Genomic DNA, 12,854 nt, shown 5'->3' on the forward strand with positions numbered 1-12,854 from the left:
GAGAGAGAGAGAGAGCGAGAGCGCGCCTGTAAATAGCGAGAGAGAGAGACTGAAACATAATGCGAGAGAGAGAGAGAGAGAGAGAGACTGAAACATAACGCGAGAGAGAGAGAGAGAGCGAGAGCGCGCCTGTAAATAGCGAGAGAGAGACTGAAACATAATGCGAGAGAGAGAGAGAGAGAGAGAGAGAGAGACTGAAACATAATGCGCGCGCGCGAGAGAGAGATGAATTAAACAGTGATTAAACAGCTTCAACTTACGCAGGTGTCCACTCAGGCTCACTCACCTGGTGGAGTGAAAATCACGCTATGTTTCTGTTTCTGGAGCTGTCATAAAGCAAGGATGTAGGGCCCTAGAATAGAGGCACCCTAGAACAGCTCTGTGATGCATTTGTTTTCACGGTCCAGTAAACATTTTATTGTAATTAAATTAAAGATTAAAGATATTATTTGTCTGTTTTAATAAGCACAGTTTTTAATTAAATTCAATAATATTTTTTATTTTATTTACTCATTCTCACATTTAAAATACCTAATACAGATAAGAGCGAATAAATAATACATATATATTAAATATATTAAATTGAATTTGGTTTTGTATAAAGTTTAATTGTGTATACTGTACAGTGAGAAAATTGTAATGTTTGTGTCTCGTATTGTGTCTTGTGCATTCACATTTGAAGTTTTCAAGAGGAGGATTAAATGCTCTGAGCCAGCCTGCCAGATGTGCCACTGAATGTGGCTGGGTGATATACTGTATAGATAACATGTCTGTTGTGCCCTTTCTCCTCTGTTATGTATAATTTAACATTTTGTGTTGCACACTTTTACGTTTACCGTATCTGAAAAAAGAACAATAAGGATTTATTTTAAAGAAACCTACTTTTTGCAACTTTTTGTTTTAAGTGGGCATTTTTCAGTGACAGTTGGAAATAAAGAAAATAACTGGAAACATGTGTAATTGTGTTATATCGTGATATCATTAACGTGATATAAATTATCGGTTCCCAACCGGGGGGTCCTGCCACCGCACCTTCAAGGAAATCCTGGGGGAAACCCTGACATTTGATATTGTTCTGTATTGAGGACTAAGGTTACCTGTAACAAGAGATGGGGTAACCAATGGACCAGTAATGTTTGCATTGGGAGCAATACACCATAAATTAATATGACAAAAGATGTGGAAATTGTGAATTGTATTAAAATGCGTTGAACAATTTCTTCTGTTAGAATACTTCCTTTAAACAAACCAATAAACAAAATATATAGACATTTTTTCCCAGAAAAAAAAAACAATCTTCACTTACCCTTGATTACCTAAACCACAGATACATATTCCCTATTAGTTCAATTTAGCCATTTTTTTTGTCAGTTACTGTTATTAAAAAACAAACACGTTTTTATATAATTTATTTATGCAGTCCTTGCTAAGCATTAATTATTCTTATTGTTAGAATTTAACTAATGTATCTCTTTTCTCACCAAAGTATGTTTTTTTCCTCTTTCAAAAAGTGGTCTTTATCAACGTCAAAGTTTAGTGTCTCTCAAATAACAAGTGTTTAACTTATAACTTATAAAAAATACTCTAAGCTCACCTGGGCTGTCAGTTACGGGCTTGGCTTGCCATCTTGACACCCTGCAGCAGACCGGCCATGTGCAGCTGAGTGATGTGAAGAGTGTTCTTGAAGAGTTCAATCATTTCCCACCAAAAACAGACCTGTTTACACACAGAAAAACTGTGTCTGAGTAACTCATAACAACAGAGTATGTGCTCCCAACAGGTGAAGCATCATGCTGCAGGGAGCAGAAGAGCAATGTTATGTGAAGCTAGGAAAATTGATGCCGTGGTAGCGACGCCATCACGGCAAAATTTGTAGCAAATAACTGTAACATTAGTGCATCATTAAAACACCAATTTAGAGATTTTGTTGATTGACAGGAAAAAAAGGAATCCTGTAATAGCTCATGAGAAGAAAATGCTCCTTTTCCCCCATGCTTCTTAAACTGGCAGCTCAAGCAGTAAGCCTACTTTTCCCTGAAAATATTACGGCTTTATTCTTGCAATATTCTGGCATTATTTTCAAAATATTTCAAATTTAATCTTGTAATATTATGACTTTACTTTTGTAATATTTTGACTTTATTGTTGTAATATTTTAACTTCATTCTCATAATATTACAACTATATTTTCAAAATATTACGACTTTATACTCAAAATATTACAACTTTATTCTCAGAATATTATGACTATTTTTAAAGTATTACGACTTTATTCTTGCACAGTATTACGACTTTATTCTCGCAAAACATTACTCCTTAAATCATGAAATATTATGACTTTATTCTCACAAAACATTACTATTTTAACCATGAAATATTATGCCTTTATTATCGAAATGTTATGACTATTTTCAAAATATTACAACTTTCTTCTCGCAAGACATTACTACTTTAATCTTGAAATTGTATGACTTAATTCTTGTAACTTAATAGTATGACTTAATTCTCAAAATATTACTACTATTCTCAAAATATTACAACTTTATTCTCGCAAAATGATACTACAACTTTAATCTTAAAATAATATTTAATATTTCAACTTTTTCTTTCGTATATAACAGCTCTAGCAACTTTCCTTTACAAATTCACACACCTGGCTGTGGCTCTACAAAAGTATTAGGTAACATACAGTAGTGTTATCATAAAAAACAGCCCGTAAATACTCGGAATACAAATATAAAGTGCAGCTTTTCCGCAAATGTATATAACTTACACCCGGTCATAACTCATCCCCACAGCTCGTTGAGCAACATTAGCGTAGCTTAACAACCCCTCCCATTATATTAATTAGGGTTAGCTTAGTTTCGGCTCCCATTACATTCAATTGGGTTAGCTTAGCTTTAGCGAGTGGCGTTAGCCGCTAGGCTAATTGGTTAGCGCTATTTTATACCTTTATTTACTCGCCAAATTCAGTCGCAACGCGCATAAAAGTGTGTTTTACACTCACCGAATGAAGTCCAGTATTTTTACACGTAATTTTAGGTGACAATGTGCGCGACGTTCTCCCTCCACCTGTAGATAACTGGGACAACTCTAGGTTAACTAGTTAGCTAGTTAGGTTAGCTAGTTTGGCTGCTCACAGTCAGTGAAACTTCTCTCCTTTCCTCCACTCTGCAGACTCCCAGGTTTAACAACGGTGGGCAGCGCTGTAGTAATTATTTCACTGTTTAAAAACGCTTAATCCCAGCGTTTCCTTAATATTTTAATATTACGAAATAATTTTATGCTCATACACTCTCTCTTCCAACACACGCAGATAAATTTCTGTAAATTAAAACAGCCGGGCTTACTGCCCGCTCCACACTGACTGGCCAAAACAACGCCCGCCCCCATCTCTGAGAGGATTATCATTGGATGTTTTTTTCTTATTGGACCCTCTGAGAAATTTGATTGGCTGCTGTTCAGCATATTCATTTTTCTATTTTATTTTCTTCTTTAAACAAATATAAAAAAAAAAATTCCTCTTTATGTAAGGGAGTTCTACCTTACCACTGTTGTATGGAGTCAAATTGGGGTCTTTAATGCTGACGAGAAAATAAAACTGTCACGAAAAAAATGTCCACGAATTGCAAAAAAAATCTAATTTTGCAAACAAAGAAGAGAACATAAGTTACCTTTTTTCAATTGTAATATTTTTTTTAGAATTAATCTTTTGCAAAAACACTTTTTCTTTGCGTTTTGCACTTTGCGTTCCTTTTTTCTCTTAGCAGTACTTTCCCTCCTTTGCGTTCCTCCGTTTTGTTTGCGAGTCTATTTTGACCCCTTTTTGACGTGGGGGCGTGGGGAGAGGAGAGGGGCGTGGCTATGGAGGAACGCGTCATCAGCTGGAGCCTCTGCTCAGCCTAGACGCTAACCAGGCTGAACAACAGCTATTTAACAGTTATAATTCATAAGTTAATTCTAATCATTTATTTTACATATACCTAACTACTGAATTATATAATAATGTATTGTTGTTTTCAGTTAAATTAAGCAAAACGCTGAATTTTAGCTTCTTTTTTATCCAGCGTTCTTGCTGCAGTTACACGCGGCCGCCTGTAGATGGTGGATTTTAACAGTGAAAAACGCCATTAAAACACGCTGCAAAAACGATCTAAATAAAAAGGAAAACACAGAACGTTTAATTTGGACTTCAAAATAATATAGATAATAAGATAATAAAACCGAACATAGCATAAAAAATAATGTATTAATCTCCCTGTGGAAATTAGTCTGTTCCAGGAACTTTTATACAGATACACACAAACACATGACAGAAAAATAAAAAAGAGGAGACTGTGAGATAAGGTTAGACACACATGTGCAGTGTGCCCATATGAAGTTATCCTAAAAGCAAAAATATATTAATTATTAAAATAATAATAGAAAACAGGAAAACATTTAAATGTCAGATGTAAGATACAGTACCTCACACTAAAGAGCAAATATTACTTTTGATATTTTGTATAATCACACTGGAAATTGAACATTAATATTCTTTTTTGTTATGTTCTGTTTTATTATTTTATTTTATCTATATTACATTGAAGTTTAAATAAACTTGGAGGTCTTTCTGTGTTTTACCTTTTTATTCTGAGTGTTTACAGAGTATATGGTTCCATCAAGAAAATAGTAAGTTTCCCGGCCGTGGTACAAATTAAACGTTCTGTGTTTTTCCTTTTTATTTAGATCGTTTTTGCAGCGTTGTGTTTTAATGGCGTTTTTCACTGTTAAAATCCACCATCTACAGGCGGCCGCGTGTAACTGCAGCAAGAACGCTGGATAAAAAAGAAGCTAAAATTCAGCGTTTTGCTTAATTTAACTGAAAACAACAATACAGTATTATATAATTCAGTAGTTAGGTATATGTAAAATAAATGATTAGAATTAACTTATGAATTATAACTGTTAAATAGCAGTTGTTCAGCCTGGTTAGCGTCTAGGCTGAGCAGAGGCTCCAGCTGATGACGCGTTCCTCCATAGCCACGCCCCTCTCCTCTCCCCACGCCCCCACGTCAAAAAGGGGTCAAAATAGACTCGTAAACAAAACGGAGGAACGCAAAGGAGGGAAAGTACTGCTAAGAGAAAAAAGGAACGCAAAGTGCAAAACGCAAAGAAAAAGTGTTTTTGCAAAAGATTAATTCTAAAAAAAATATTACAATTGAAAAAAGGTAACTTATGTTCTCTTCTTTGTTTGCAAAATTAGATTTTTTTTGCAATTCGTGGACATTTTTTTTGTGACAGTTTTATTTTCTCGTCAGCATTAAAGACCCCAATTTGACTCCATACTGTTGGCACCACATTTATTTATATTACTGTGGTACATATTTATTTACGTTCTCCGCCATGCCACTTTATCAGTGTCTTTCTGTTTCCCATTTGATAACACACACACAGAACTTTTGATACCCATTTGATAACACACACACACAGAACTTTTCAACATTGATCAATGGACATTTCCATTGTGTTTGGATTTGCTGGATATTGCACAATGCATTGTTATCAAGTGGTTATTGCTAACAATGCTAACCTGGGCCATAAGATTTGGTAAATTATAAAAAATAAAAAAAATAAAATAAATTCCCATTTTCTCCCCAATTTACACAGCCAATTACCCAACCCACTCAATGGGACTCACCCTATCACGATTGATACCCCAACACCAGGTGGGTGAAGACTAGCACATGCCTCCTCTGATACATGTGAAGTCAGTCAACGCCTCTTTAAGAACTGCTGTTGATGAGCGAGCGAGCTCGGAGGAAAGCGCAGAGACTCAGTTCTGATACATCAGCTCACCTTGTGCTAATTGACATCACCCTTTGGAATGATGTGGGAAGAGAGCGCAATCTACACACCCAGAGAGAGCAAGACCAATTTTGCTCTCTCAGGGCTCCCGTAGCCGAAGGCAAGTTACATGAACAGGATTTGAACTGGCCATCTCTTGATCATAGTGGCAGCGGGTGCACAAACCTTTGCACACATCTACCTCTCCAGAAACAATAGCTAACATGACTGATGACTGAGCTCATTTGCTGTCAATCAGCCAAGACATGCTTGGTATCTGATGTGTGCTTTATTAGTAAGGAGATGCTGTGCTGTCAGTGCTAACAATACGTCTACACATTAAATGAAAGACCGAAAAGGTAAGATGGAGGAAAATTGGGCTCACATAGGTGGAACATGGGCTGGGTGGATTTCAGGTAGACATAGGTGGACATGTGTTTGTACATGTACATGTTGTGCTATTGGGACACATTTTGGCCTCCGAACTCCTCCATACAGTCCACCTTAATCTCACATAGGTCTTATCTAGGTCTATCTTTGCAGTGTCTAAACCAGAGGGGGCCCATGTTTAACTCTTACTGACCCTGGTTGGGCCCATCACTGACTATATCCGTATGTGGGCCCAACATGGAACCAATGGACAAACTGGGCATGGGCATGTTATCTGTGTAAGATATTTATGAATGTGTAGGTTGTTCCAGACAGAGGGTCACAGAAAGTGAAAGAGAGATAGAGAGAGCGAGGGAGGAAATAGAGGAACGCCAGCTTGAGTGGATCGGTCCAAGGACATGTGTTTGGGCGGCTGTGGCACTGCCTCACACACTCTGCCTCAGCAATGTCCCGTTCAGAGAGAGAGTGTGTGAGAGAGAGAGTGTGTGAGAGAGAGAAAGAGGGAGAGAGAGAGAGGGAGAGAGAGAGAAGGTGAGAGAGAGAAAGAGGGAAAGAGGGAGTTGGCTGTGCTGCATTTTAATCCCCTAAATGGAACGTCTATAAATGCTATTATCTTCCATCTGCTACCCCCCACCTCCTCTTCACTCACACAACGTTGGCAGAGTCAGTACTCTCTCACTTTCACTGCCCCCCAAACACTCTCTCTCAATCTCTCTCTCTCTCTTACACACACACACACACACACACACACACACTAGCAGTTCTAGCTTCTCACAAGAGGGCAGTCATGTTCCATGTTCCATGTTCAGGCATGGCTGATAAGGTTTGTGTGTGAAGCTGAAACACACTCATGAATTCAATCATATGCTGCACAGTAAGCATGCGGTGTGTGTGTGTGTGTGTGTGTTTCCATTATATATATATATATATATATATATATATATATATATATATATATATATATATATATATATATATATATATATATATATTGTACACAGTACTGAACTGAACAGCACTTATAAAATGCACACTGGCATACCAAAGGTCATGTGATAGCAGAATGTATATAGAGCATGAAATGTTACCTCAGAGAATGCAGCACAACAGTGATAACCGTGCTTTTTATTTTTTGAATTTGTGTATAATCACTTTTAATGGTTGTTATGGATAATGGAAATCACATCTGGTCCCACAAACCTGCCAAACAGGCTGGCTAGGACTTTTATTTAAGACATCATCTTCAACAAAGACAATGGCGGCTTGCTGAGACTGTCAAAAATGGTAGGCAGGTCATTGAAACAACAAGTTGCAACCAGGTAAACAAACCAATCAAAAGCTTAGTGCCCCCTGCTGCCCTGGGGGCCCTCAGACAATTACTGGTTACAAAATGAACGTAACAACAAACTGTGTAAGAGCCAACTTAGATTTTGTGACGGTCAATACAGGAAAGTACAACTGGGCTGTTTTCAGAATCCCTTCAAGAGGCCCGCACTAGCCAGCCAACCAGGTTCATAATTCCTGCAGCTGGCAAAATATGAAGCTACAGCAATCATGAAGCGGGAGTCAACTGGGCAAAATATCAATGAATGCTTTCTAAAGGCAAAATAAACAGCCTTGTGTATATTTTATAAAGATCATTGGAACATTCAAGTGTGACAGAACTTGCTTTTCTTGCGTTTCTCAAGTTATCCCACAGAGTTGGGACACTTTTGTCCTGAAGGTGAAGGTGAAGACACACACAGGCTGTTCTCCTGGCGTGTGTGAGGCAGCTTTGTGAGCAATCTTCTCAGTGGATTCACTCTGGATGTTATTCCAGGAGAAGGAATTAAACCTAATCCCAGTTTAATGCCCTTCACACAATTTACATCGCACCATCCAGGAGGTCTGTCTACAGGAAGTCCAAACTCTCACTCTCCTTCTCTCCAGAGCAGAAAGTTCATAAGGCTGTTAAAAACGAGGGTTTTGAAAATGTTGTAGGTTTGGATGTACAGGTATAGAAAAATGTAAATGATTCATAAGCAACAATGTCTACTATTTCAATATGCTTAAATATAACTGAAAACTAATTAAACAATGTGACAGACAGGTGCCGACTTTTAGTGAAGGTTAAAATGCATTTTGCAATCATCAGAGTCCACAAACCCTTAAGGATTGAGAATATACAAAAACAGTGCATAGATATATTTAATAATGTTACACTATAAACTCCAAGAAATTTCTAGAATGTTCTAGAATTGTTTATAGAACCAGAGTTCTATAAAACAAAATCACATCACACCACTAAATTTGCAAATATTTAATTTACATGTTTTCAAGATATTAGTTTCAAGCGATATTACTGCAGTAATTGGAAGTCAAACCTAGAAAATATGTTCACTTGGTTTTGCATAAACCAGATTTGGAGTCCTATAAAAACATCAAATCAAACGTCTATCAAATGATACCATTAAATCCTTGACGCAGCCTTTTCATACTATAAGTATCAAGTTATAATACTGTAGCATTTTAAAGTAACGGAAGATCAAACTTAGGAAAAATGCCTATTTAGTTTTGCATAAACCAGATTTTGACATACTGAATTATTGTGTAGGGGGCACCACAAAGCATTTGTGCTTAGGGAACTCAAATGACTGGCACTGGCTGTTGGTGTGATTTACTAGAGAGGCTAAAACAACTACAGTCATTGACAGTGCCTATCAGGAATTACATGTATGTGCACCTATTATTAATTCTTTTGCTGAAACCATAGCCAGGGTGGTTTCATTCGGACTGCAGTCTAAAGACTGAAAGATTGTACAAGATGAGTCAATATTGTATTTAGCTATAAAAAAAGACATAACATTGCTTAGGGGCCACAGAACTTCCAAATCTGACCCTGTATATGTTTAGTGTGGTTTCAGCAGAGGAAATGTATTAAGGAGTGCAGCCTGTTCTTTGTCTTTTTGCGCCCAGCCTATGCTCTGGTAAGGAGATCTGCACAAGTGCAATAGACAAAACAACCCAATATTTTGTAATAAAATTATACAGAAAGCCTAGAGACCTTTGAATCGTGGTTTAACCCTTTAAATTCAAGTATATCTTTACATACGTACAAAAGCTTTAGGACCTCTGCAGCATCAGTGTAACTAAATAATGTCAGTATATCATAATCATTAGAACACTCCAAGATGTCATCAAATGTTAGAAATGTATTTTTAAAACTCAAGGCATGTAAATCGCTCTTGGATTTGGATGGTTTAAAAATGATCGTATGAGTGTTGTTATTAGGGGGGTCCCTGGTTTTATTCCCCACCATCGCAAAGAAATCCAAGCTCCACTCTGAATGAGAATTTTCCTTTCAATGCAGCTCTGCTTTCACGTAATCTACACACTCTTGACTCCTGTCGGCACCTCTGTTGTACAGAGCGTCGGTCTTCTCTCAGCAGCAGCAGGTATTACAATAATAACCCTCGTCTGTTTTCAATCGGTAAGCTTTATGTAAACAGCGTTGATGGATTATGAAGAGAAGGCTTTAGCCACTATAAATATGAATTTTATATTTGATAATTAATTGACCTTTGCTCTCACTGTTAAGTTGGGGCCGCTCACGCGCAGCCCCGACGTGGCTTAAATGTCAGCAAGAGAGATTGGAAATAACTAATTCTCCTAAGTGTAAAATAAATTGCTTCTCATACGTGTCTCTGAATATGACAAATTGATTTGTTGGGGGGAGAAAAAAGGAAAAGTAAATCCAGTAAACAGTTTTTTTACACACACTCACACACACACTTTGAGTTGTAATTGCAGTCCTGTAGCCTGAGGGGAAACTCGGTGTTTCCGTCTTTAATTTGTTCGGTTAACAGCACTCACTTTTCATTCAGTCAATAATCTGAAAAATTCAGCGAATGGCTTCTCCTAAGCAAGAGCCGCAGCCATTATTCAGTATCAAGCATTCTGAGATGCTAAGATGTTTCTGGAGATAGCAGTGATGCTAATGTTTGCTAGCTTAAGCACTTTAATGTGCTGTCACTCCTGAGCCTGTACAGGGCCTGCCTCACAGCCCAGGAGAGGGAGAGAGGGAGAGAGAGAGAGAGAGAGAGAGAGAGAGAGACAGAAAATCCATTAGAATGCATTGAAGGAAAGGAGTGGAAAAGATGGAAATTGGAAATTGGCAATTTTTTCCTCTTCCTGTTGCTGCTGTGCGTCTACTGTATTTTTTTTCTTCTGTTTTCCCTCTTTAACGCTCAACTGTTCCCATTTCACTCCCATTACAGTGGATTTTCTGCTCTATAGTCAGGCTCTACTCCTCTTTCACCACCCTCTCTTTCTGTCTGTCTGTCTCTCTCTCTTACATTAGCCTCTGTTTTCTTCTCCTCATCTCTCCTCTCTTTTTCTTTTCTCTTTCTCTAATCCTAACCTTTTATTACTTCTCTTCCTTTCTTTCTGCTTCTCTCACCTTTTCTCTCTACTTCCCTCTATCTCTGACACTACCACCCCAGCTGTCTCCCTCCTTCCCCTTACTGTCTCTCAATCCCTTTCAATCTTTTAATATCTCTCCAATTTCCTTTATGTTTGTCTCTCTCTCCCCTTCTTTGTCTCTCTTAGACTTACTTGCTCCCATTATGTCCCCTTTACCAGTATCCTACTTCAATCTCACTCTTTTACTGATTTTCTATCTTTCACTCTACCTCCCATATTGCTTGCCTCACTTCTTTCCCTCTCTTTTTGACTTTTCCCTCGTTCCTTGAAGGTCTCCGTCATTGTCACTCTATCATTCTCTCTCTTTCTCTCTCTGTCGGTCTGGTGGGTGAATGTTCACCTTGTGAGCCAAATAGGAGCATCTCAAAAATAACACAAATTACAGCTTCCTGGAGAAAAGCACCTGGCTGCCAGAGTTCCTCCCACCCTAACACACACACACACACACACGTTTTAATACATTGCCAGGCTGTGAGGTCATATAGTAAACCTATAGTAATGATTTAATTTTCAGCAAACTGCATTACAAATCAGTTTTCAATTTAAATTATAATCTTAATTATGGCAGGTCTTGGACATTCACAGGTTTTAATTTACTTAAGCAAAAGTATCAGCAGGTAGCTAACAGATTTTTATATTATTATAGAAGCATGTTAGCCTTTTAGCGACGCACATTTGGGTAGCCAGCACAGTTAAAGAAAAGCGCAGTGATCTTGTTCTAATTCATCAGCTAACTGCCTGTGCCAACCATCACACTAGGAGTGATGTGGGAAGAGAAGGCATCTACCCACCCCTGAGCATTGGCAATTGTGCCCTCTCTCGGACTCTGGCTGCTGATGGAAAGCAGCATGATCAAACATTTGAACTGTTGATCCTCATAGAGGGATTATAATGACAGCACCACAGCCCCCCTGGACCACTGGCAGCTCAAAATCAGATCTTTATCGAGACAACTATGGTCATTAACTTTCAGTTTAATTCATAATCACTGATGCCCAGTCCAATCTCTCAACACTGCGTCCCCACAAATGCCCAAATACTTACACACACACCTACACAACCTTCCTCACACTTTACTCTCCACCCTCTCTGGAATGCAGATGTGACAGAGTGACACTAGTTAAACACAGTTGTGCTCGTGTAATTGCCTGGCTGACGTGAATATTCCGGATGGCTGGATTTCTCCACCTTCTCCTCTCCGGCACTCATGCACTCGTTCACCCGGACACAGACAGCCCCTTTTTAAGAACTGTTGATGGATTTCTTTCTTTTCCTGCGTGGTGAACGAGGTTATCCGCAGGTAATTATCATTTTAAAGCTCCCCCCAGAGTCACTGACTGCCCTGACAAGGTCACTCACTGTCTGCGGAAGATGATTTACAGCAATAAACAGCATTTTCAGAGTGTGGTCTGAAGACACTCGACCTGTAAGTGTTTCTCAGTGTGTCTTTCAGAAGTATGCACTGTATATGAACTGATTGTTTTTTGTATACTTTCTCTTATTTTTCTTTTTTTTCATTCTCATCAAATTTAATCACGTCCCACAGCTTTTGATCAGCTAGGGATCAATTCAAAACTGTACGTAAGCATTTGTCAAGAATTTCAAATAACTCTACTGTTCACATTTTTGTAGCTAGAACCGTGGAAATCTGTATACTCATGGAATGTTTTCTGATGTTTCATAAAATATGCAGTATGAGTTGATTCAATTTACTCTGTCTCTGCTCGTCACTCTTTCTATCTCTCTTTTTTCTCTCTACTTGTTTCTTTCTCTCCCTACTTCTCTCTTTCTCTCTATTTTTCTCAATTACTCTTTTTCTCTCTCATTCTCGCATCCATTATTTAGCCGAATGTTTTTGGACTCTTCACCACTTTAATTACTATAACATATACAAATGTACTATTACATTACACTTAAAATTACTATTTGAAAATTTTATATAGCACTGGATTTAAGCCATTTATTTAAAGTGATTTAGTTTTTTTAGACTTACTTTTCCAATGTTCTAGCTGTTTATAAAAATGTTTAAAAAAATGTTTATTAGCAAGTTATTTTTTTTTTCTTTTTTCCTGTGACCACTGATAAAGGACTAAAGGATGACCAGCATAAACTGTGTAGCACCAGATTCAGAGCTTCTGGCTCTGATATTACATCTACAAGGTGGACCAGCTAAAGAA

At 37.9% G+C, this 12,854-nt stretch overlaps 1 long non-coding RNA gene across 5 annotated transcripts in view; it reads right to left on the bottom strand.

Moving 5' to 3' along the window:
- The window catches only part of LOC111192533 (uncharacterized), a 167,269-nt gene that overhangs the window by 14,886 nt on the left and 139,529 nt on the right, over positions 1-12,854 (bottom strand). For 3 of the 5 annotated variants that reach the window (XR_007424727.1, XR_007424728.1, XR_007424726.1), the window contains one exon: positions 1,595-1,716. This is a non-coding gene — a long non-coding RNA (uncharacterized LOC111192533). Of the gene's footprint in view, positions 1-1,594; positions 1,717-3,007; positions 3,338-12,854 lie in introns of those variants that run through there. The other 2 variants (XR_007424729.1, XR_002649979.2) reach the window with 2 other exon arrangements.

Source organism: Astyanax mexicanus, chromosome 16, assembly GCF_023375975.1.
Source record: "Astyanax mexicanus isolate ESR-SI-001 chromosome 16, AstMex3_surface, whole genome shotgun sequence".
NCBI classification, from domain to species: domain Eukaryota; kingdom Metazoa; phylum Chordata; class Actinopteri; order Characiformes; family Acestrorhamphidae; genus Astyanax; species Astyanax mexicanus.